The sequence below is a fragment of the Nyctereutes procyonoides genome, unplaced genomic scaffold, assembly GCF_905146905.1.
Source record: "Nyctereutes procyonoides isolate TBG_1078 unplaced genomic scaffold, NYPRO_anot_genome, whole genome shotgun sequence".
NCBI lineage: Eukaryota > Metazoa > Chordata > Mammalia > Carnivora > Canidae > Nyctereutes > Nyctereutes procyonoides.
Genome location: NW_026575122.1, coordinates 15,999,897 through 16,024,246, shown reverse-complemented (window position 1 = coordinate 16,024,246; position 24,350 = coordinate 15,999,897). Strand labels below are relative to the sequence as shown.

The 24,350-nt window shown below is 39.3% G+C and overlaps 1 protein-coding gene across 2 annotated transcripts in view; it reads left to right on the top strand.

The window, feature by feature from the left end:
* DCLK2 (doublecortin like kinase 2) overlaps positions 1-24,350 on the top strand; it is a 147,909-nt gene that overhangs the window by 66,847 nt on the left and 56,712 nt on the right. The window lies entirely within an intron of this gene.

The following is a 24,350-nucleotide window of genomic DNA, read 5'->3' as shown; positions in this document are numbered from 1 at the left end:
TATTCTTTTTTATTTTTAAGATTTTATTTATTCATTTATGAGATACCCCAGGGAGAGGGGGGAGAGAGGCAGAGACACAGGCAGAGGGAGAAGCAGGCTCCACACAGGGACCCTGACGTGGGACTTGATCCTGGGTCTCCAGGATCACGGCCCGAGCCAAAGGCAGACGCTTAACCGCTCAGCCACTCAGGCATCCCTTAAATTTATATTCAATTGAATGAACATATACTGTATTATTTGTTTCAGAGGTGGAATTCAGTGATTCATCAGTTGCATTCAACAGCCAGTATATCTTAATTCCTAGGGTATTGATAGAAGTTTAACCCGGAAGTAACTATAGCACAAAGGGCAGTAACTCAGACCCAAATTCAGAAAAAAAATATTTTTTTCACCCCTGTATTTTGCCTCCGGGTCTCGTCATTCTTCAGCTTAGTATTTATTATGACAGTAGAATTGTCTGAGTACTGAGAATGCACTATGGCTGTGTGACACATCTTCCTTTCTTGCAACATTGGCAAAATGACAATTGTTGAATCATTCTGCAGGGCAGTCACCTCCTCAAATGGAGTCCTGTCTTTTGAAAGCAACCATTTCATCATTAATTTCCTCATTTATTCAATAACAGCCAAGTCATACGCTAGTTCAGAGCCCAGGATCCCAGCTCACTCCTTAGCCCTGTTTGGTGTGACTGGACCATGTAACTTAATTTCTCTGAGATCCTTTCCTTATCTATAGAGTACAGAGAGTTACAATGCCTACCTTTCAGGGTGGTTGTGAGGATTAAATAAGAGAACATTCAGCAAGACTTCTCTCTGGCTGTAGTACATAGTAAGAACTCAGTAAACAGAAGTTATTACTAAATACTGATGAGAGAAAAAAATCTCTAAAGGCCTGAGATAAAATGAAAGCCGTTTTAGATTTATTTCTAAGTCAGCATAACTGTACATAAACTTTGCTTAAACCCAAATCCTGATTTATGGCCCACCAAGCATACATTGTGCACTTGCTTTGTAAATGAGGAGCCTAAAAGAAAACCATCTTGTCCTTAAGATCAGTGCTTCTACTCCCTGCTTTTCTTGACGTTAAAACTTGTGCTTCCTACCCATATGCTAATCTATAATCTTTTAAGCTTTTACAAGATGTAAAAAAGCATATAACCCTGTGAAAACTGTTTCTTCTCCAGAACACTTTCATCACTGTGTTTCCTGGGCCACTGTTCTAACTTGGGCTCAAATAAAACACTCTTAGTTTTAAAGACTCTAAAAGGTTCATTCATTTTGTGTTAATAATACTACCTAAAAAAGCAAAACATTTTGTACGCAGGCTCAAGAAGATTATATAGTTGACCCTCGAACACCGCAGGGATTAGGGGCACTGCTCCTCCCACAACCTCGGAATTGAACATCTTTGTATAATTTTTGACTCTCCAAAAAATTAACTGCTCATAGTCTACTATTGACCAAAGCCTTATAACATAAATAGCCAGTTAACACTCACGTTGTCTACGTGTTAATACTGTATTCTTACAATAAAGAAAGCTAGAGAAATAATGTTACTAAGAAAATCATAAGGAAAATACATTCATAGTACTATGCTGTTAAAACTCCACTCCAGTGGACCCACGTAGTTCAAACCCATATGGTTTCACAGATCAACTTTAATGTGTTTGAGGCACACATTAAAATACCTTATTGTTTGTGGGCAATTTTTCTGTTTCTAAAATGTCCTGGCTTGCACTCCCACTTGAACGTTATCATAGTAAAAGAATGAATATCCACAAATAAGGTGAGGGATTGCCATAGTTCTCATGGATCTTGGGAAGTTGAGTATTTAAAAAACTTTTTCTCAACTTTCCATAGTTAAAGACAGTATGAAACCATTAAGCCACCTTTGTCGTACTTATTCTGACATGACATCATGGCTTTTATATCCTTAAAGATAAAGGTAACCTTCAGTTTTGCCTTGGAAATTAGAGTATGATGTCTGTTCTCTAAGGCAGTGGCTATTAACCCCAGATGCATATTAGGATCACCTGGGTTAGATCTTGAAAGCTACCAATGAGATACAGATGCCTGACCCCACACCCTAGAGAGCCTGATTAAACGGTCTGGGGCAGGAGACTGTGGCACCAGCATTTTACTTTATTTCTTTTTATTTTTTTTAGCGATTATTTATTTATTTGAGAGATAGAGCATGAGCAGGGGAAGGAGCAGAAGATCAAGGAGAAGCAGACTCCTCGCTGAGCAGGGAGCCTCATATTGGGTTTGATCCCAGGACTCTGAGATTATGACCTGAGCTAATGGCAGATGCTTAACCAAATGAGCCACCCAGGCATCCTAGGCACTAGTATTTAAAAAATATGCAGCTATGGTAGAAGCCACTGTGAATAATGCTCTTTCTAGTGACCCCCAACCCCTCCCCTAAATTAAAAGCCTAACTCACAGCAGATTGCAGCAGATTTACAGTCATTAATTAAAAGACAATAAGAGTGCATATAGTTTAAAAGCATTCAGATCTCCTCATACCATGTGTAGATTAACCATAACATGCCTCTTTGGGTGGTAATGATTTATTTTGAGTTTCAATTGCATTATGTAGGAGGAACCAAAATTCCCTTCTTGTCACTCTGAGATCCTACAGTTAAAGATTTTGCTCATACTGCTTTCTGAAAACACTTGTTTGGTTTACATGAGTAATCTCTGATTTTGGAGACAAGAAATGGGTTCAGTCATCCTGAAACACACACATTTTTAACCTTTAGGAACAATTCCCCAAGGGTATGAATATTCCTTCTGTCTCTAATGGAATATACTTTCAGTAACTTTGAAAACTTCTTTGTTTAAAGACACTTGACTTTTAACAACTGTGGGTTATGGAGTTTTGTAATTAAAGGGGAGTCATTGAGCTGTGAGTGTTTAATTCTGTGGTTTCTTCTGATCTTTGCCTTTAAGAGTGTTAACACTATTTCTGTTCTATAGGCTTAGCAGCTGTTCGAAATACCATGGATATTTGCTGAAATTAGGTGGCAATTTTATATACAATCACTGCTGATTGGATTGCCCAGGGTGGAGGTTTTTTTTTTTTTTTTTTTTTAAATTTGTCTTCCCACATAAAGGTGGTTGGATTGGGGAAGTTGCTCCATATTGCTAGCAATTGTTTTTAGATGGGTGGCATGTTTGCTGCAGTTGTTGCCATAAACAGCTGCACGCTGTGTATTAGTTTGAACACATGGTAAACATTTTATGGCTGAAATAATGAACGTGGCTTAAAGGAGAGAACCTATCTCAAGACATAAATTGACCTGTAAAAATATGAGAGGAAATCTTGAACCTTAGGATTTTGTATCTGAGTCTCTTGTTTAGAACCAACAGAGGGCTGCCTGAATCCTTTGGTTACATTTACAGTATGATCTATATTAATATTAACTGGCTCACCCAGTGTTTGAGTCTGGATTCTAATCAATGCAGCATTTAGATGCCAATACCAACACAATATTTGTTTAAAAATCTCACCAAATAATAATAATAAAAAAAATCTCACCAAATCTTCACCACTTGTTCCTCACATTCTTATTTGCTTGTGAAATGGGATGTTTTCCTGGTATTTTATCTCCAAAGGGGTGAAGAAGGTCTGAGTGCCAACTTGTGTGAAGAGTAAACATTTTCTCTTTTTCTTTGTGTGACAAATGACTACCCAAGATGCAAATGTTAATGCATATTTTAACTGAGTTTGTAATTAGAGCACCGCTCCAAGCAGTGATTAAAAGTCCTGTCTGCTCATGCAGTCTTTGTGCACTGTCAAGAAGAGTTGGGCTCTTGCTGAGCTGATTGCTGGTCCTTTTCTGATTAGGAGACAACCCTCAAAAAGCAGTGCTGCTGACTTTTTTTCAGATCCCCCTGAATGGCAGGGAGCTTTGCCTCCTTTTCAGAGTTCTTCCCTGTCAGAGGAATAAATGGTGGGCGGAACACTGCCTAATGATGACTATGATCATGTAAAATAGCCTCTGATTAAAGAGTAGCTCTGTGGGCCTGACTGGGTACATTATTCTCTTGGGAGGCACATTACTGGGGTGGGGTTGAGGGAATTCTCTTTCATATTCTGGAGGTAAATTACACTCATCAGAGGACCATCATTTAGGATGTGCTTTTCTCATTTCAAGGGAAAAATGCCCCCAAATTATCTATTTCACCTGGAGGGAAGAGAGGCATCAGGCCTACAGACAACAGCTCTTTGGGCCTTTGCAGTAGTTATTTCCTTGGCTTATGAAGGGCAAACTCTCTTTGTGGCTGTGCAAGTCGCTATGGAAGAGACTCCATTCATGTATTTAATATTCATGCAAGGTTTCCTATAAAGTTACAGAAGAAAGTAGCTGGCATCTGCCTTCTGACTTTGCACAGGTTGCTAGTTATTTGTCAGCCAAATGAGACTACACACTTCACTTAATACCTCACAGAATTTAACTTCTGAGACTTGTATCTAATAGTTGAGTGGTAAAGCTAGAAAAGCTTTATAGCTTGTGGTTTCCTCATCCTGTCTCAAAAAAAGGAGGGAACTGTATTTCTGTGTGGTGCTGCCACTAGATTGTTAGTCAACCAGGACAGGAACCAAGATCCGTACTTCTGTATGTGTGGTTATTGGAGTCCTAAGACTGTCATGGTTTTCCATTAATACTCATAGGTTAATAACTTTGCACCGAGTTGGCAATGGCACTTAGCATATGCTCTTCATGTAATCAGTTGGTGCTCTGTCTACCCAACATTTCTCACTGATCATTTATAGATTTTAGCTTATTCTTTTGAGCTGATTACCAAGCTGAACTATTTCAGTTTCCCCAAGGTGATGTTGCTTCTAAAGGTCAAAGAGAGGTGATCTGCTTTGATCTGGAGATGTAATTTTTAAAAGATGTTATGAGGAGGAAGGCCCTGTGAACATCCTAGGGTTCGGTAAGAGCATGCTCTGTCATCACTATACAAAGGATGTGGGAGGGTCCTTCTCTGCAAGTTGCTGTGTTTGTGCTGGTCAGATTCCACACATTTTATTGTTCTTAGCTTTTTGGCTTAAGACAAAGACTCTTGGCTCCCAGTGCCATCTTACCTAGACCCTTCCCAAGAAGGAAGAGGGTGGTCCAAGAGTACTAACTCTGATCGAAGAAATTGCTCAGCTGACATAAGTAGGACCTTTCCTTTTGGAAAACTATTAAAATATTTATTTCCAACATAAAAATTCTAAAAATCCCTGAATAAGACTGGAGAACGATATCATTCATTGAGGGATGTGAGTAGAGTTGTCAGATTTAGAAAAGAAAATTGTGTGGGGCATACTTTTGCTAAAAAATGATTTGTTGCTTATCTAAAATTCAAATTTAACTAGATGTCTTGTATTTTTATATGGCAACCTTTGATGCAGGTAATGTTAGAAGAGAATAAAAGAAAAAAAATTAGAGAAAAGAAATATCCCTGCTGATAGATATTTGGATTGGGGAAAGCAGGAAATCAGTGTTTTCTGACAACTGCAACTGGGAGAATATTGACCTTGGTTCAGTTTACAAGAAACTAGAAGTTTTTCAAAGTTAGTTCAGAAGCAATGAGAAGGTAATGGTCTGTGGAAAATACATAGACAGTAGGAGTAGCATGGTTCATGGAAGACTAAGGTGTTCTCTCTCATATTGGGAAATGAAAAGTAGTATATGACAGTGGAAAAGTTCTTTATAGATTACTTGGTCTGATAACTTCTTTTCCCCTAGAAAGAAATTGGAGCTGAAATATTAAGAGGCTTAAATTACCTGACCACATTGACCACATTTTCATCCTCATTTAGAGGCAGAACCATGGTCTCTGACCCTTCCTTTCTGAAAACCTGTACTATAGGCTTTGACATACCATAAGTTTAGAATTAATCAAGTAAAATCACATACTTTTGATGATGGAGACATCTGAAGATCCCTTTCTTGCGTAAAAGTGATTATTACAGAAATTGAAACAGCAGTTACCAAAAACCCTTTTCACTTTCAGTTGCTGCAGTTTCCCTTCTACAGTGGCTAGATTCACAATGTCTTCAGCATATATTTCTGACTTATTGCGGTTTCTATAGGTAGCATCCTGGTTTATCTAACTATAAACTAAGGGAATTTGGGTTTAATGACTTCAGTGGTAACTTCCAAGTCTAAGACTCAGGTATCTGAATTGTCTGAATCTCTCTTAAAGAATTTACAGTCCTGTTGGTATGACATACCTATATAAAATAGAGATCATCTTAGAATGGGTCAAAAATTAATTTTAGTGAAGTTAAATTAAAATGTAATATGTTTGATGTGGAAAGCCAATGTTACCGGGGATAAAGAAAGATAGCAGTATTAAACTAGAGTGAATCTTCCTAAAAATATAAGTTGCTCTCAACCTTGAGAGCACAGAAAAGTTTGAGGCCTGGGGCTGTGGAGATGGGAGGTAGGAAAAACATAAGAACAAGGTACAGAAGTAAAAATGATTATGGAATGCTCTAGAAGACCAAACATTGGCTATAGCATACAATTTGTGCTTGGAAGTAGTGTCAGCACTACCACAGCCTCCATTGTCCTGCCTCTTCTTGCCCTCAGTTCTTCTACAATCGGAATTGAACCCCTCACTCTGGCTAGTCTGGCCTGCTTATTCCACCTCCTAAGAAAGCTTTTTCAGAGCCCTCTAGGCCGTTCTCTGATCTGACTGGATAGGAGATAAATTGGCAAGTGAGTCCATTTTTGTAATAGGTCCAGAATATGGCTCTATATTACTAAATTATTTCACTTCTCACAGGCATGTATCTTATCTCTTGCTTAAAGAGATGGCCGTTCCTTTATTACTTTTAATTGTTATTCCTTCAATACCCAGTCTTGTGCCTTGTAGATGGGAAGTATTCAGTAATACAGTGTGTTCCGAATTGTTTTATCCTGTATTCTTGAAGACCTGCCTCGACTTAACAGTAGGAAAGAAATGTGAATGCTCTTTGATGAAAGAGACTTTCTCTTTTCTGTTTTTTATTTAAATCCCCTTTGTGCTTGATGCAGTGCCAGGACCATGTAGCTCAGGGAATATATGTGTGGAAACACGCTCCTGTATACTGGAAGGAATCTACAGATCACATACTCCAAGCCCCTAGTTTTATGAGAAAAACCACTAAGACCCAGAATGGTTAACACATTTCTTGAGGTTAACAAAAATATTTTAGGTGTTAGAATCTAGGTCTCCTCTCTCTAGCGAATGCTCTTTTAATGATGCCTTCTTCTTTCTTGTCTTTGCTTGACAGTACAAGAAAAATTAGCTGGATTCAGGTTGTTCAATCATTGGTCTCTTGATGGCATGCCTCTCTCCTTTTCCTGTTACAGGAATAAAGTAGGAGTAGCTCCTTGGAGTAAGGGGATCTGGCTTCTTCCAAATCCTGCCACTGCATTTGTGCCTTAGAGAATTCACTTATCGGCTTCTGTTTCCACATCTGTAAAATGGGGGTGGGCTTGGGGTTCACCACCACATAAATGCCAGATCCCTTGTAGTTATATTAATTCAGCAATAGTCTTGGATTATATTGACTTTTGAGTATTTAAGAATGTTCTGTCCTCTTCCTTACCGCTTACACAGTGTTTCCACAGCATTGGCCCCACATAGAAGAGTGTAAGCATGTGTGGGAGTAAGGAGAAGAGAAGGAAATTGGAGAGATGGATCTGAGCTATATCAGATGTAACAGACCTGGTGGTTTCCACTTGTCCTTCATTCTCTAGGTAGCACAGGGTGGAAAAAAACCCAATCATCTCAACAGGATGACTGTGGACTTAGGGCATCAGGCACCAAAAATATTCTTAATGTCCCAATCTTCAGTTCCTCTTTTGTTGTGATCCATTTTGTTTGGTGTGTCAATGTCTGTGAAGCAGGATAATACAAAGAACAAAAAGACAGGTTCTTCCAGAGTCACCAGTGATGGAACAAAGGTTCTGAGGTATTGTGTGAGGAAAACACAGTCGTTCCCCCTGGTGAGGGAAAGAAGTGTGCCCTCTTCACCTCTTCTGAAGTGCTGAGCCTGCCCAGAAGGACATGTTTTTTTCTAGAAAAGCCTATACTTTTGGCAGCCGAACGAAATAGAAAAATTGAGCTTGACCTATTTCCATAGCAGTGTGAGTCTTGCATTGTCCTCTCAGGCAGTATGAAAATCCTTGAAGTGGGAAACTGACAGCAGCAATCAGACACTTGCATTGAGGGAAACATCATGAATTTTAATAGGTGCTGCTTCTGGATGAGGTCGGGAGGGGAAAGAGAGCCAAGCCAATTCAAACAAAAGGAGCAGAAGGGGGTTTGCTACGTGTACAGCTCATGGCAGTGATGAGAGTAATATTCAAATTATTTGTCCCACAATGATGTTGATGATTTAAGACGGAAGGGTTGCTGAACTCTTGTGGAGTGGAAAGGGTTATGAATCTTCCATGATTATTAATCCCACTGTACTGAAGGCAAGGAAGGCGGGTATATCAAAACGTGACTTGTTAGCAGTAGCAGTCCTCAAACACTGCACCTCAGCTGTACCCGGGAAACGAGCTCCAGGAATCACAGGCACCACTACACAGATTAGTGTTTCCCCCATGGACACACCAGATAAGCACAGACATGCATGCACACCCACAGAGCCAGTTTCAGGATGTCCTTCCTACCAGTCCTTGTTGTGCATGGCATTTCCCCTTCTGAGTAGCCTTCAGCATCCTGTTTGCTCTGGGGTTGGAAGGATTGGGATTGGTTCCCGTTGTCAGTCTTCTTCATGAAAAGTTTGCTTATGGCCTAGATATCCCCAGGGTGGTTTCTCAAGGGCTGAAGAATGTGGAAATGGTGCTGCTGCTGCTGCTGCTAGAACACGGTCCCCTTCCCCTTTGTGCCTGCCGTGCCGCACCCAGACCCACTCGTGTTTGTTCGAAGCTGAGGACCGCTTTTATGAATTAATGCAGCCGTGAGCCACTTTGCTTCTATTTGTTTATATGGCCATGGTTCATTTTAGAAGGGGGACCTGAGTTGTCCTTAGAATAGGAACCTAATCATTTCAGAACCCCCTTCTTCTGGATAAATCATGAAATATTTTTTTTTGAAGTGTGAATATGGCACTTAAATAAGCTGCAAACTTTGTTCATCAAGTTCCTCTGTTGGTGAGACTACTTAGCCTGGGAAGATTTCAGCCAAAGCCTGTTACCCAAGACAGTGCCGGCTGATTTCCCGAGTATTTACTTGGGAAGCACTGAAGAGAATTGCCCCACACTAAACAGAAGCAGCGACTGCCATCTCAAGATGTGGTCTTAAGGATGGAACTTACTTGTCGGCCTGTGAGCTAATCCTTCTCCTGTAACCGGAGGAGAGAGGGGTGAGTATGTCTCTGGTGGGGAATTGGGACTCAAGCCAGACTAAGGCAGAATCTGAGAAATGGAGGCAAGGAACAGGGCTCTTCTTTACCAGGCTGTGAAGAGGAGCTCATCCTTGGTCCTCCGCCAGGGCTTCTCATCAGCTGGTAGAGGTGGCAGTAAGGACAGCATGGTCCATTTGGCCCAGGTCTCACATGTATGAAGCTTTCATAGTTATTCTTTAAAAATTATCATGATGACGGCAACCCCTTTTGGCATTTCTTCCCTATTCTCAAAGCATGTCCCTCCTGTCTGTAGTGCTTGGATACCAAAGTCTACATGTGGTCCGATTTATCTTGATCCTTGCTGTAAGCTGGGGTATTCCCTTTAAGTTGTTTAAGTTGCTAGAGACAAACCAGCTATAGGGGTAGAGGATAGGAGGATGGACTACGTTGTGATAATAACATTTACGTACATTTAGGATCCTGCTCATGTTCAAATCCTTACTGCTGTGCTGACATGCCTCTGCCTCCCCGTCTCACATCTGTTTTCTGCCTAAGCCCTCGGTTCTTCGTAGCTATCTCTATGCATATGTTGGTAGTAAAAGCTTGCCCCCCGCCCCGTGAATCTAATACTTTAAGCCACTGAACCTAGAGTTCCCCCTGCCTCTGTGCTACTCACTGAATAAATATTCCCTGAGTGTTCTTTTTCCTCCCCCCCCCCCCCGAGTGTTCTATACTCTGCCATAGTGCTGGGTGCTCTGGGTACAACAGGAAAAGATGGACAGAGTCTCCAGGTTCTGGATGTTTTCCCCATTCTCCTTGGCTGCTACAAGCTCATGCTGAATATCAAGCTTCCATCTTGATATTCCCTCTGGCTTTATTTACCTGCTTAGGCTCCCAAGTTAACCTTGCCACACTGCCAGAATCCAAGTGTAATTTCTGTTCATACTGATGGAGAAATAATGCACCAAGACATCTTCCTGGAGGGAGGCTGAGAAGCTTCTAAGTTGTGGTAAGGTAGGGTATTCTCTAAGTCACTCAGGTGCCATGATGGATTGGAAAATATCCAAGAAGGAAGGAAGCTCTTCTTTTCAGGCTAAATAACAACCTCCTTGTTGGGAAGGGAATAATCAATCCCAGCTGGAGCAAACAGACCACGTTCCCTTTGCTTTTCCATTCAAATCTAATCTCGTGACATGAGTTTCTGACATGAGTAGCATTCTTGCCCAGACTTGTGGCCCCAGGGAGGGGATGGTTATTTAAGACAGCTGGCTCCCTAAGCAAGGCATATAACTTGATGATAAATGCTTACAGACAACTTCCCTTACTTGCTGATTCCAGTTTCAGTTTAATTGACACCCCTGGAGATTTGCAAAAAATAAATAGATGTTTCTTTGAAAGAATATCATTTTGCTGGATGCAAGAAAAAGATAAGAAATTGTGCATGCATACAGTTCATCAGTGTTTTCCAGCTTATGGAATTCTCTGGGGAGGGATTCCTTTTATGCATTCCCTATGAAATGGAAGTTTCCTGTGCCTTTGGAACCTGTCTTGTGTTATAGTGTAGAATAAATCTGACATGTGATTTTGGTTTCTTTTGCTTTTGCTTTGTCTTTTGAAAGGAACTATTTCTATGAATTAGTAATTTTAAGGCATCTTGCAGATTTTTTTTTTAAAGTTTAGATATAGGTAAGTTCAAGTTTTAGTAGTTTAAAAATTCTTTTTGCAGAGTTTACACTCCCTTGGGTCAAGAAACCTTTCTTTGGGATGACAGTTATGCCTAAATCTCTAGACCTAAATGTCAAGCATTTGCTGTACATTCCTTTCACATAATTTGAGATGAAGTCTTGTAGGCAAAGAAAGCATTGACTCATGCATCTTTTCTTCCATCTAAGGACATGGGCACTAATAATGTTATAATATCTAAACTAAAGTGAATATTCTAAGAAAACAGGCATTTGAAAGAATTTGGAAGTATTGAGGGTATGCAGTATTTCTTTGCAATTTATCAAAAGTAATAATGGTAGAATGATAATCTTTTAAAAGTTAAATTTTAGGGATCCCTGGGTGGCGCAGCGGTTTGGCACCTGCCTTTGGCCCAGGGCCCGATCCTGGAGACCCGGGATCGAATCCCACGTCGGGCTCCCGGTGCATGGAGCCTGCTTCTCCCTCTGCCTGTGTCTCTGCCTCTCTCTCTCTCGCTCTCTGTGTGACTATCATAAATAAATAAAAATTAAAAAAAAAAAGTTAAATTTTAGGACTGGATCAGCGAGCTGAAAAAGGGAATTAATAAGAACTAAGACCTGGCTAGGTTTCAGAATCAAAACGGGATATAACAAAACAAAACAAAACAAAAAACAAATTGTAGGATGATATATTTAGTATGATACAACTTATATAAAAATTTAAAGACATACTAAATATTTTTGGTTGTCTGTGGATATATTAATCTATAATACAAAAGCTAAAAACATGGCTTGGAAGGGCCCATGATAAATAACTCGGTAGTATTTTCCTATGGTGGTGGTGAAGGAAGGAAGGGAAGAGAGAGTTCAGCAGTGGGGTCTGGGGACCAGAAACAAAAGAGATTTTAACTTTATAATGTTTTATTTCCAGATATTAAAGGGATCTGAGGCAAACATGACATAATAACTTTTGTTAACTCTAGGGGTTGGGCATTATTTGCCTAGTCTTTGGTCTTGTCCTAGATTACTTAAATATATTAAATTACCTTAAAATGAAATAACAAGAAAAGATTTTTATACCTTTATTTTTAAGTTGCACATAAATGGGAGTAGAAGTACACAGTCCATAGATACCACCCTCCTATAAGTATTTGCATGTTTTGAGTGAGTCTTGATAAACACGTAAATCTAAACTGAGCTATCTTGTTTTGAATTCTCCTAAATTAAGTACTTGTTCAAATGACTTGCAAATCAGCTGTGTATATGTTAGTGTAACAAGTTTTGTCTGTTTCAGGAACAGGTGCCTTTTAAATAGGAAAATCTAATTGTGGTATTTGCTTCAACCAATATCACTTTCATTTAAAAAATGTTGTCATAAATTATTGGAATGGATGGCATGCTTTCCGTTTCGGAACAGCCATAGGCATGTAACTTATTCAGAGGATTTCTTCAACTGTGGAAGTGAGACTTTCATCTGCTAAGAAGCTTGGACTTGGGGGAGGGGGGTGGAAACACATTGATTTATGTCGGTTTTAAAATGAAAATTTTGAGTCTTTGTCATGTGAAAATAGTTGCAGCTATAGAAACCAAAATCTTATGTTTTCTGCAGCATAGAACTGCCCCACTTATTTTGGACTCAAGTCTATCCAACTCACCAGCCTGGACCCACATCTTAAAACTAGGGAATTCGCAAAGGGAAGTTTGGGCACAGTGTGAAATTGGGGCCCTAAAGTTTATTTTCTTTCCTTCCAGTCAAAGCCTGTAGCCCTTACCCAGTTTGCTCTTTCTACACGCGTGCGTTTTCTAAACCTCATCACCCTTAGCCCATGGGAAGTCAAATGCAGCAAACTAGAAGCGAGCAGAGGGGATGCTAAAAGGGTAATTGAGTAGTCTTTTGGTATGACAAGTAAAGGTTCAGAGTAATAAGGGAACAGAAAGCTAGCTGAGGACAGGGCACAAGCTGACACCCACAAAGGACCCCCTACCCCAGGTGGGACATGTGTGACTTTCCTCAGGCGCTCCTGGGTGCCGTAAAGCTAAGGGAAAGGCAAAACAAATAGTTAACTTGTAGAGATCGTAGTCCTATAGACAGAAGTCTCTCTTAGTTTACAAAGTGTCTTAGTGATTTACAAGGAAGAAAAGCATTCTTTTCAATAACTTCCTAACTTCCACAAGGAAGCTCCCAACTATCTTAATGTTAATGCTTTACTAGAGGGAAAAACAACCTTAATTTGACAATGGCAAGGCCTTCCAATATCTTGTCCTCTTTAGCATGAAAACCTCCCTTTTCCTTACCTCCCCCAACTCCCAAGTATATAATCAGCCACCCCTCGCAACCCTGGCGCAGCAGCTGTTCCTGCCCATGGGTCCAGTCCCTGTGCTTTCATAAAACCACTATCAAGAGACATCTCAAGAATTCTTTTTTGATGGTTGGCTCCAGACCTCACCCCACCAAACCTCACCTATATTCCAAAACTACATCAAGAGCACAATGGCAAGACAGGAGAAAAACAATTTAAGATGAAAGCAACGTAAAAAGAGTGGACATGATTCCTTTTTAAAAATTTATTAAATAGGGATGATTTTCCTACAAACCTAAATAGCCCTACTATATTATAACGTAGTATTGTACGTTTGTACTCCTAGTGCTCAGTGGTTGGTGTTTTCCAAAACAAGTACAGAATTAACTGAGCGAGTTTTTCTACACTACCTTACCTAATGGATCTCTTTGTCTTGATTCCGAGGATCTTAACTACCTGGATGCACTCACCATAAGTTAAACTGATGCCATAAGGGTGGACTAATCTGACAATGGATTTATATATGCAGAGACTGAATTTCTGGAAAATGTTGCAGGTTTTATCTTCATGTTAAAATTTTAAAGGTCATAATATTTATTAACACATGTTTATACTCTTAGAATTTCCAGTCTGGCAGCAAATGGAGTCCTATTCTAAAACCATATGATTCTAACTTGTGCTTGTAATTTGTTTTTAGAAAGAGCCAATTTGTTTGGAGTTATCAATTTCAGAATTTATTCCATATTCCCTAAAGTATAGGAGGTTGGCCCGAATTTGTACTGACCTTATGACATTACTTAGGAGTTGATCCTTAAAAAGAAAGATAAATCCTAGATATAAGTTTATGTACTTGCCATTCATTTACTTTGTAAAAGTAAGACCTAGAAAAATGGTCTGGTTATCCGGGTTTTGGCATGTATAAAAACTTCTCTGACTTCTCTCAATAAAATCTCTTACGTTATTTTTCATAGATTGTAAATCACACTGTTTTCTCTTTAGGGAGACAGTGTGTGGTCAAGTACAATGACTACGTTCCAGGTCACACTGGCAGCATTCAGATCTCAGCTCCTCCTCTGATTGTTTGACCTTGAACAAGTTACTTAACCTCTGAGCCTTTGTTTCTTTTTTTTTTTATTTTTTATTTTTTTATTTTTTTTATGATAGTCACAGAGAGAGAGAGAGAGAGAGAGAGAGAGAGAGAGAGGCAGAGACATAGGCAGAGGGAGAAGCAGGCTCCATGCACCGGGAGCCCGACGTGGGATTCGATCCCGGGTCTCCAGGATCGCGCTCTGGGCCAAAGGCAGGCGCCAAACCGCTGCGCCACCCAGGGATCCCTGAGCCTTTGTTTCTTGCGTAAATTGGAAATCACAGTGCCTACTTCACAAGGTTGTTCTGGGGCTAAATGAAATTCATGTGTAAATGAGCCTCTTTGTGTACAGTGTGTAGTTAGGTATTCCATGCTTGTTCCCTTTCCCTTTCTGTTGGAAACAGAAAAATTTGGATTAGAAAATTGCCCCCTTTTACTTTGGTTCTCAGTTGCCTCTCCTGTGACACTTATGGATTGATATATGTGTTTATTATGTGAAGATGGTGGAGCCTGGAGAGCACTGACTCCAGTTCTAGTCACATCTGCTTGCAAACGTTCAGGTCCAGCTTCTCCAGAATTAGAGGAAGACTCATGATGGTTGGTTTAATATGTTTCTTTTGACATCCTTACCTAAATTCCTTTTTTAGTTTGTTATTATCACTAGGTTTCATGCCCTGTGTGGAGCCCAATGTGGGGCTCTATGCAGGGCTCCACCTTCTGACCCTGAGATCAAGACCTGAGCTGAGATCAAGAGTTGAATGCTTAACCAACTGAGCCACCCAGGCACCCCAGTGAATTCTTTTAAATTCTTGCTGCAGCCTCCTTCCAGTGGTGGAAAGCTCTAGGGTAGATTTTGAAACTTTTTCCTGTAGGAATGAACACTGGGGCCCTGGAGCAGTCAGAGGGTCAGCTTAGAAATGACTTCATTTCTAGGAAGAGTGATCATTGTCTTTCCTCCAGAATACATTTGGTAGCCAAATATCTATAAATTTTTCAAGAGATTTTCATCCTGTTGATAGAGGTATTTCCTGAAACCAAATCTATGGTCTCAAGATTCTGTGATTCGTTGTGACTGATGAACAGCCAGCTATTATTTATGAAGAGGCTACAGTAGGAGAGGGAAGGCAAGGTCCAGTATTTTTTTTTTACTGGAAACAAACTAAATGTCGGGAGTTGTCTATTTGAGAAGCCCTTTACTGTCAAGTACTGTCGTCTCTTAGCTTCAGTCCTGTTTCCATGGCAACCACAGGGTCACCAGTGGCTGGCTGAATGGTTTTACAGGAAGCTGAAAAACATTGCTATTCTAAGTAGCTTTCTTTTTACTGTACAAAGGGATCCTTCCCTTACTGTAGGCCAGCCAACATTTACTGGGAACAAAGCAGGCTATTTATGCCGATTGTATTCTGGGTAGAGGGTAAAAAAATGGGGAGACCCACAGGCCCTGCTTACTGACCTGTGAATTGGTTTTTCTGATTGTTATTCCTAGCATTTTGGAATAACCAAATAGCATATCTTTTCTTTATTTCATTTTTGAGTTTTCCTGTTTGTGTTAAGCAGAATTTATGTTCTAAGGATAGAAATGGTTTAAAAAAAAAGTGGTGTGTGTGTGTCTGGTATAATATTTGTTATGATGAAATCAACCTGCTGAATTTATGGCTTTCAAATATTTATGAGGGCAGTGTATTTAACAACAAAAGAAAGTGTCCCATGCTAGCAATAGAAACAGGTGATGACTCAGTAGTTATTAGGCTTATCTATCCTTTAATGTATGTTAAAATTGTCTTTTTTGGCTTTTCTTTATGTCTTAAAAAAACTTGTATTTCCATTTGTTTATATGGTAGAAAAATTACATATGGCAGACTAGTCTTTGGGGGTTCAAAATTAAATGCAGTTCCTTTTTGGCAATTTATGACTTAAGTCCGTTTCTTAGGAAAAGAAATCAAGGTTACCAGTGCAGTTCCATTGAAAGCTGACATAATATTAGTTTCAGATATGAACCCCTTACTGGACTTTTCTGAGCTCCTTCAAATCCTCTTTAGAAGTAAGTTAGAAAATTTTTTGTTGTTGTTCTTTACTGTTCAGTGGAGATGGCTTTTATTTTATTTTATTTTATTTTATTTATTTTTGGAGATGGCTTTTAAAACTGAACTCTGATAATGAAAGCCTTTAATTTCAACAGATGTGGACTATTGTTCCTATTCTGTTTCTTTCTTTCATACACACAGTTAAAGAAAATCCATAAAAAACTCCAGTGTGTGTTTTAACTCCTCATATCTATCATCTTGTTGCTGGAAGGCTGGGTCCAGGCGAGAGGGTCCCTGTGTACATGCAAGATAGAAATCAAATGCAAGCCAGCAGGAGGAAGTGGTGAAAGAAGAGTTTATTGAAGGTGTAGAGAGAATGCAGGTAAAGACAGAGCATCTGGGAGACTCAAGAATAGAGGAAGTCTTGTCTTTATTGGGGTCTGGGGGTTTTTTATTGAGGGTTGTGGTCTGGTGTACATGTCCTCTTGGATATCCAGGATGGGTTAGAATAAAGATGAAGACCCAGGTGTTACTCCTTGGAGCCAGGGGGTCTTGGGGTGGATATAGTGCCAGTGGTCTGGAATATGCATGTGATGTCTTCTTAGTCATTCCTTAGATGTTATCTATTGTGCTGGAAGACCTCAAAGAAATTGTTAACTCCTTGTCCCTTACAAGGAGTACATACCTTAAGGCATGTATAGGTCAGGGGTGCAGGTCCTAGCAAAAGTAGAAGCAGGAAGGGAAGTGAAAAGCAGATTTTCATGGAGTCCTTCAGTTTCCCCATGTCAATCCCATTTCTTCTATAAAATGTCACTCTTGTTCTGCAAGATGGACTTCAAGGAAGCCGAGATTTTGACCCTGACTATATTTAGGTAAGTTAATGCCAGATTAAACTAGTCCTTTACTGAGATCCAATGATGTTTCGTCTGCATTTTTATTAGGTCTTGGAAATTTTTAACAAATAGTTTGGAAAGTATCTCAAGAGACCTTTATTTAATACATCCTCAAGTCTGACTATCACCAAGTGATAGATTTAATAGCAAATTGCTTTGCTTTAAATGTCCTCTACCAAATGGTTGTAATGGTAGATTTCTTTAGAGGTTTTTCTGAGGTAACCCTGAAATAATGATGAAAGGGATTTAATTCCTGAAAGAGCTTGCATGATCTAAAATGAGTTTTTAGAAGTTATTTTAAGGTGTTTAAAGCCAAAATGTGATCAAGTATTTGTTGATTTTGGGGGAGGTCATCAAGACGTGACTGCTGATCAACCCATGAGCAGAATGTGAGTGATTAGAGGCTCCTTACCCCATCCCCTGTCCTTGGAATGTGGGTTCTGTTTGCCTTCCCCACCTAAGGCTGCTCCAAAGACATAGCCTTGAGATAATGTCTGTAGAGAACATCTGCCTGGTATATATGTCTGAACCTGGCTAAAACCTCTATGTGAACTTTTAAGATTTGGCTGCATGTGTAGGGATCCACTTGTCTTGCTGCCATGCAAAACAAGCCTCATATGGAAGTTTCCTTTGCTGGTTAAAACTGTCACCTCCCAACTTGGAATGGCCTGTCTTTTTTTTTTTTTTTTTTTTTTTTGGTTTCTCTCTGCCCACTGAGTAAGGGACCAGTTTCAGATTTCATCCAGGAAGATCTTGAGAAGGTTTTGAACCAACAGCTGAATTTTTTTTTTTTTTTTTTAAGGAGCTATAGGATTTGACTGGTGTGTTCAGAGTTTATAGGTTATACTGGCATAGAAAACCAATATCATGAATCTGGAAACAAGGACTACCTTGCATGATTGATTATGAGTTGATAGGAATTCATTGAAGGAGTATGAAGTGGAGCCTCTAGAGAAGGGCTACTTGGAGTGAGTGGGACTCAGCATTTCATTAATCAACAGGAATTTACTGAACAAACCCTTTTTACCAGATGTTATGTACTGTGCTGGAATTATAGTAATGAACAAGACAGTGTCCCTACACGTATGGAGCACACAGTCTGGTGAGAGGTCCAGACACAAAGTCCAGGCAATTACTTCAATGATAATGTCTATGTTGGGTGAATTACAGAGTATTAAGGGAATACCTGGATTTGGAAGGGGCAAAAAGATTTTGTTGAAGATTTCTTTGAGGACCTATGAGCCTGAAACTGAAAGTATTCCCGGTAGACATTGCTATTTACCCACTTAAAATAGTGTTCCTTTTTTATGCACTTAACTTTTCAGAAACAGTCTCCAAAAATATAAATAAGCTTTTCTTAGAAACTAAAATATTTTCATTTTAGAATTTTATAGTAAGAAGAGATCTTAGAGAAATCCAAACTGTTTTACCACCAGCTCCTTCGTAACTCCAGAAAGGATGAGAAATGCAAGATTTCCAATGGGTCAGGAAATAGAGACCTCCTCTAGTTCAGAATGTGCGTCCAGGGAAGATTACATCCCTGTGTCCTCTACCTTTTTTCTTTTGAGGAAAAATTTTATTCTCCTATATGCATGCATGGTATCTTGTCAGACCTCAAGCCTTCATATCTGTTTCAATATCCTTTAAAAGAGAACAAATAGGGAAATCAAAACGTAATCATGGCTGTTAAATAATCTATTAATTTATGTAATGTATTAAGAATTAGCACTCAAATTATGGCTGCCACCTACTCACCCCAATCTAATTAATCTGTCTCGTGAATGATAGGAAAAATTACTGTTTTTAAATGGCCCACATTCCTTTGGAAAGCTTAGAGACTCCCATCAGTACATTATTTCTCAGTTGGATGTTTCTCCATTAGATCCTCCTGATTGCTTTAATTTTGTACCTTAGCAGAAATATTACTTCCCCGTCATTCATGTTGCTTCTTTCATGAGCCACAAAACATCTATTATTTCTGAAGAGTTTCTTGTATTGAAGAATTTAGAAGCAGACAGTGAGAGGTCTTCTAAACTGATAAACTTTCCTCACCTTTGTTAAGAAGGACTTTCAGATGTTATTCATGGTCCTGATATATTCTTTTCTGAGTCAGATTTACTAACATGGCCCATAACTTAATGTTAAAGTCTAGTTTTTAAAACGTATGAATGAAGGAACAAGACCACCACAGTTAAAGAACAAGAGATATATTTAAAAAAAAAGATAAAAGTAAGAATTATGTAACTACTCAAATATATGAAATATTCTAAAAGTAATGGATATTTTACTTTATGGGATGCGCATTTGTGCTTCTTTATAACTGTCAGAGTGTTCTTCTGTCATAGTCTCCTCTTACTGTGACATTTTGAACCACTGTTACTTTTCTTTTTTTTTTTTTTTTAATTTTTATTTACTTATGATAGTCACAGAGAGAGAGAGAGAGGCGCAGAGACACAGGCAGAGGGAGAAGCAGGCTCCATACACCGGGAGCCCGACGTGGGATTCGATCCCGGGTCTCCAGGATCGCGCCCTGGGCCAAAGGCAGGCGCCAAACCGCTGCGCCACCCAGGGATCCCCGACTGTTACTTTTCTTCTCAGTTTCTAACAATAGACTGTGCTTCTTGCCTTTTGTTTATGCCTGGCATATTGTAGGCACTTGATTAACTTAGAATGAATATGCAGTAATTAATTAATGTGACTCCCATTGGTGAGAAATAGTTATTGTAGCTTACATCAGACTCCAGCATTTTATCAGATATTTGACTTTGAAAAGTATTGACTGAGTTTGTGACACTACTAGGAACAATTAAATATGTAGTCCATATGCTTGTAAAATGTAAGCATGGGTAAAGAATGACTATATTATATTTGGAGGCCTAGTGGTACACAAATATAATTTTAGCGTAAAATTGGAATGGTATTCTTGCCTGCCTTATCTAAAAATGTTGACATTTATGTGTAAAGCTTACATATATAGATATAAACTGGTGCTTTGCTCTGATCTATTACATTTAAGTCAAATCTCTTTTTTTCTCTTTTATAATTATTCCAAGATGATGTTGGTAGAAACTATTTTTTAATGTGTGTATATAAACACAATCTTATGTATTTTACAAGTATATGTATACATGTGTGTATTTATATGTACATGAATTACATTTCTGTGTGTTATTTCTGGGACTTAATCAAGTCGATATCTTAATTTTAAAAAGGATATCTTAACGCTTTTGTCTGTAATTTTCTACAAGTCAAGACTATGAGAGGAACGTTTCCAAGTTGTCAATGGTATTTCCTGGGAAAATACATAATTCATTGAACTTGTAGGAAAGCATGTACTTATTTTGTTTATACTTATAGAAAGATCCATTAAGTTAAATTTAAAAAGTCTATGAGTCCATGAATTAGTGAAGAAATAACAGCTACCTTTACGTGTGATCACATTTAGTCTTTAAGGATGAAATGAAATTGGTATCTTGCCCAGGCTTTCTACGTGTAAAGAGGCACAGGCTCAGCAGCGTAGTGCTCTGCTCCAGACACACGTAAGTGCTCAGCTCAGCAAATGCTTCAGGGGTTGACAATTGTATTTTATTTTATTTTTATTTTTTATTTTTAGGTAATATGTATACCCAATGTGGGGCTCAAACTCACAACCCTGAGATCAAGAGCCTCTTGCTCTACCAACTGAGCCAGCCAGATGCCCTTGACATCTGTATTTTAGATGACATTATAAATGGAGTTTCCTCTACAATGAAAGTGAAAACAGAACTGAAACCTCATCCTCCTTCTGCAGATATTATTTCGGTTTACATTTAATCATATTCATCAATTTCCTTGTCTGCTGGTGTTTCTAGTGCATTTTAAGTTTACAGTTTAGTGGAACATAGTAGTGACAGTCCAAACAGTCCATGACTATATTATGGAAAATGTGAACAGACTTGTATTTTAAGTCAGCAACAGTAGAGGGAGAGAATATTCCCATCCATTCCTTATTTACTCATTATCGATACAGCCTAGTTTTTTGTATTATCTATGTTCATATAGATTTTCTTCTCTTGCCTAGTTAGATGCAACCCCATGACACAGTAACAATGCTAGCTTCAAAGGTTTTTTTTTTCTAAAACAATATATGGACTGACTAACTTCATTTTAGAACCAAGAATTTTTGTCATGCAGACTGTGGGATCCCGAGTGGACCCTTAATGCTGCTTATGGGGACATCATTGTTTCTTCCTCAGGACAGTGCACTAGATTCCTGGGGTGTGTTGGGGAGGTGCAGCAGAGGGTTTAGGGCCAGGACCCAGATTGGAAGGTGGGGCTCCCCTTTTGGTTAGAGACGCTACACTGTACGGTGTCTATAAATAAGTCCCTTTGCTGGGGACACAGCAATGACCAAGACAGACCTGTTCCTTTCCTTTTGGAGTGGAGGCAACAGGTATTCATTAAACTAGTAATGAGTAACTCCCCACAATCCCAGATTGCAATTTTTTATCTTTTCTTCCTCCTTTAACCTGCTATACCTCCTCTCCCAGCCTCACTCTCAGTTGATGACTTTGTTTCCATTTTCTCAGTGAAGTAAGAAGTAATCAGAAAACGTCCACCAGCCCCACCACTATGTGTTCCCATCTAGCAGCTTCTACCGAGATTCCCTTACTGGGGGAGACTGACCATAGTCTCACATGAGGTCAGTCCCTCCTCCTGCCCTCTGTTCCTATCTCCTCTCTCTTACAGAGGGACACAGCTCCAGCAGGTCTCCCCTATCTTCCTTGCATCACCGTTTTTTCCCTACTCGATCATTTCAATAGCATAGTAATGTGTTTTGTCCTCTCATCTTTAAAAAATAGGTTTAGCTCACCACGGACTCCATTTCTTCCTTTAAAAAAAAAACATTATTTATTCATGAGAGACACACGGAGAGAGGCAGAGACTCAGGCAGAGAGAGATGCGGGCTCCCTGCCGGGAACCTGATGCGGGACTCGATCCCAAGACCCTGGGATCACAACCTGAACCAAAGGCAGATGCTCAACCTCTGAGCCACGCAGGTGTCCCTCCATTTCCTCCTCCTGCCATTTTCCCAGTCCTATGCTCTACCTTTTCAGTCAAAGCTCCTTGAAAGAGTTGTCTATACTCATGTCTCCAGTTCTTCTGCTATCCTCTATTAAAGCTCTCTGATTAGACATTCTCTTCAACCCCTCCATTAAAACTATTTTCATCTTTAAGATCCCACTAATCTCTGTGTTGTTGATTCAATGGTTACTCCTCAATATTAATCTTACTTACCCTGTTGGTAACACTGACCCAGGTGATTGCTCTCTCCTCCCTCCTCCTTGAAACCATTTCTTAGCTTGGTTTCCAGTGTGCTACAAACTTTTGTGTTTCTTCCTTCTGTACTGGCTGCTCCTCAATCTTCTTTGCTGGTTTTTCTTTTTCAGCTTGACTTTGTAATGTTACTGTGCTTCAGAATTCAGGCTTTAGATCTTTTCCTTATGTGCATTCATTGCCGTAATTCATCTCAAGATTTTAAATATCATCCATATGCTGGGGAGTCCCGAATTTACGTCTCTTGCCCAGATCTCTCCTGTGACATTCAGATTTGTCTGTGTCCAACTTTCCATCCAGCACCTCCACCTGGGGGTTTAATAGGCATTTCACAGTTAATCTTCCAAATCTGAACTTATGAGCCCCTTTCTACCACTAAACTTGTCCATTATCTTATATTTTCTCCTGTCAGAGTTAATGACATCATCCCCTTAGTGGCTCAAACCCAAACCCCTGAGCCATCATAGTCTTGTCTCTCCTTTCATATTCCCATATCCAAAGGAGTAGTGTAGCCCCCTCTCACTACTTCTACTCCCAACACCTTTGCACAAACCACTCTAACCTCTTGCCCGATTAGCAATAGCCTTTAACGATGCTTTCCATCCTTGTCCCTTTCCAGTCTAATCTGAGCATATGTGATCCTGTTAAAAGGGAAGTCACACTGTGATGGTCTTCTGCTCTGAAGCCTCTACTGGTTTTCCATCTCAGAGTAAAGCCCACATCCTTACCAATGGCTGACAGGGCCCTATGTCATCTGCTCTACCTCCCCTTCCGTGTATCATCCATTCCTCCCCCTCTTTTACTGTATTCCAGGACTGCTTTTTCAAGAACATGCCCAGCCTGATCTCTTCACAGGGTTTTCCCACATTCTGTGCTTTCTGCCTAGAACACTTTCCCCACATGCTTGTTCCTTGATCTCTATTAAGGTTTTGTTCAAATGTCACCTTTGCATGAGGCGTCCTCTGAGCACCCATTCTACACATTCACTATTCTCGTCTTTGCTTTATCTTTCTCCATAGCACTTACCACCTTTTTATATTTACTTACACATTTTTATTGTGCTGCTTTTCACACTTGCTCCATAAAGGTAGGGGTTTTTGTTTCTTTCTTAAAATTTCTTTGCTAATATTTCTATAGCACCTAGAATGGTGCCTGGCACATAATAAATGCTCAGTACAAATTTGTTGAATAAGTGGAGACAAGAGTTGTTTACTATTTTGTGAAGTATGTCAGGGTCCTGAGTCAAAATACCATGTTTGTTTAAATCAGTTGTGTCACTCGTTCATTTTATACCTACCATTCCTTGAGAGTGTTTGGGGCAAATCTGAACCTATTTGATAGTTATATAATTTGGTTAACTATTTATCCAAATATATGTTTATGTGCTAGAATCTGAATCAAAGGATGGAAAACATCTTATGGATACGATGTTTGGAAAGCCAAACTTCTATTGACAGGTGGAATCATTAGAAGATTGATTAGGAAGATCTAAATTGAACTGCAGGAAAAAAAAAAAACAAAAAAAATCTATTATAGTCCTTATATGTGTTAAATACTTTTATTCCATATAATCAACTTAATTGTTTGGCATTTATTCCCTAGTCAAAATACCAATATTTCCTTGCTCAAATCCTTCTAAGTACTAGAGGAGTGATTTCTTAAAACTTTATAATTATTATTAGGAAAAGAGTATTTTAAAAAAA